Raw genomic sequence first — 2,854 nt, 5'->3', positions numbered from 1 at the left:
TATAATCTTCCTCTTGAAATTATATTCATTATATTAAAAATAGAGTCTACATATAACCAAGTATCATAATAGTTATATATTAATTTAAATATACAAGAAAAATTTTAAATAAATATTTAAATGTGTTGGTTGATGGTATTTATATTTTATATGGAAATTAATTTTATAAAAGATTTTATTTTATTTTTTTTTACATTTTTTTTTGTTTTATAGGTTTTCAATTATCTCTAAATAAGAATTAAAAAATAAGACAAAAGATCATAAATTATTGTATGATTTTAAGGTTATAATTTTCAAATTTTTCATAAAAAAACAATTTATGCCAACATAGAGAGGGTCAAAAGGGTCAAAGTAAATTTTCTTGGACACGTTACATCAAAACCCATGAGAATGGACTAAATTTTTCTTAAAACCTAAAAATTAAGTAAAGATTAACACAAGATTAAATTAGTAAAGAGAGAGAGAGAGAGAGAGAGAGAGAGAGAGAAAGGATAGGGTGCTTTACACGTAGGAGAGAACGTGTAACCAGGTCAATGTAGGACCCATAGCTTTTATATCAGTGGGTCCTAGTTCACGCAATTTGATGCTGTGCTCCCGCTTGCTTCATACGCAACTCTTCATCTTTCACTCATTTTTGACCTTACTTAATACACTCACTCACTTCATTACTAACCATGGTTTATTTTGGACCATTCCTTGGGTATCTTTAGATCAATCGTTTGATCTAATGTAACAATCTTTAGACCTTACTTAATACCATCATTCACATTTATAAGCTCTTCTATACGTAACAATCTTTAGATCAAATCATGCAATAATGTCACATTAAATTTTATATAAAAGCCTACATGTGCCTAAATGCCACATTTATTCCAATCCAACGTGCTTGATTAGGCTTGATCTAATTCAATCTTAATCTAAAAAATTTAATTTAAATAAAAAATGAAGCTATAACTTTATAAAAGTCTTTCAAAAAAGTCAAATAAAATAAATTTATTTATAACTTTTATGATAATTCAATGAATTTGATTCAGTTAAAATCCCCTCAAGTGGGGCTGGGCTGGACTGGGATGAGGTGACCGTATAAATGCCAATATTAACCATGGTTATGAGTTAGTTAACTGGATAGAAAGGTCAGGCAGGTGTCCAAATTCCTTCATTTGCGTGATGAATCCAATGTCTCTTCTTTTCTCTCAAAAAATTCCCTTTCACAAGTAGCAAGCAACCCAGCGTGGCGCCGCAATTGACGATATCTTGTACGACCCACAAGTTTTGTTGCCATTGTCCACATGATGGCGCACCCCAATTCTAATCATGGTTAAATCTAACTTAACCATGGTTTAGTCTTGCTTTAAGCTTACTATGGATAAGAGAAATAATTGTATAATGCATGTGAACACTATAACGAGTTATAATGTGACTCGGTTTCAACCGTTGGTTAGTTCGGTGTTGGGAAAAAGCTCGCGTATGAAACCATTTCTTTCTAATTAAATTCTTATATATTAATTAAAAATTATATAATTTTTAATAATAATATATTAATATATAATTAAATATTTTTTATTTCTAATTATTTAATCATATGATAATATATGATTATTTATATATAAAAATTATTCATATAATACTATTTATTAATTAATAATAAATCATTAATTACCACCAATTAATTTAGTATAAATGTCTCCATCAAAATTTTTATCTTTGATTTAAACAATTCAATCGCTAGATTAAACTATCATGCTAGTATCAATACGATAGTTTGTAAAATTTTATAATTGTCGAGAATTGAGTTCTAACATTAGAAGGACTAACACCATATCGCAAAGATTAACATCATAGCACTTGACCATTAGAGTTGGATTTGAGTCTAACCGAGTTTCAATTTAACCCAATTTTAGTGAAATCAAACTCAAGTTCAATTTTATTTTAAAGGTATTTAAATTTGATTTATTTGAGAGAATTTAAACTTGAGTTTGAGCTTTGAACTCGATTCAATACAAAAATGATACTGTTTTGATGTTTATTAATTAAAATGATATCGTTTTAGTCAATCTGTATCAAATTTTTTAGGATTATAAATTTTACAAATCAAATACCTTTAAAATTCAAATTTGAAAATGTTAAATTTTCAAATTCAAATTTTGTTGAGTATGATTTATTTTAAACTCGCTCAAATTAAATTTGAAATCTAATCGAATTGACTACAATATAATTTGGTTATATACCAGAGATTTGAGTCAAATTCATTTACTAAAAAATATGCATTATATTCTACCAAATTATAATTTTGATTGGTTATTAATATTATTCTCATATTTATTTAAATAATTCATCAATTAATTTGACTGCCAATCAAACCAATCAAATGGGGTTCGCCCCGGACCGACCCTTTGACGGGTTTCAAAATATTGATTAATAAGTCTTTTAATTTTAAATATGGTGGTGATTAGCTTGGTATCATAGTACCAAAAACAGAAAAACATTGCCCACAAGGCTTGTAATTTTGATAACAATGACGTGGCAACGCCAGAGAGTGCCGCAAGAAGCAACACTAGAAGGGACAAAATTCCAAAAGCTTAGAAAGAGATGTAAAAAAAAAAAGAGAGCCTCAAAATCTGACTAATGACTGTGCCCCACGTGTAAAGCCACCGCTTCTTACTGCCACCTGCCGGTCTTTTTTACACGTGGCACATTTATATTGAATATCGCTCATCGAAAAAGGTACATCGAATCTGACAAGAGGCACAAATTAACAACAAATTAAGAAAAGGATTAAGATAATTAATCATGATTAACCAGAGAAAGCCATTAAGCTGTGGGCTAGAAGGGCCTATATAAACACAACAAGCTG

This window comes from Mangifera indica, chromosome 16 (genome assembly GCF_011075055.1).
Source record: "Mangifera indica cultivar Alphonso chromosome 16, CATAS_Mindica_2.1, whole genome shotgun sequence".
NCBI lineage: Eukaryota > Viridiplantae > Streptophyta > Magnoliopsida > Sapindales > Anacardiaceae > Mangifera > Mangifera indica.
This window is presented reverse-complemented; position numbering follows the sequence as displayed.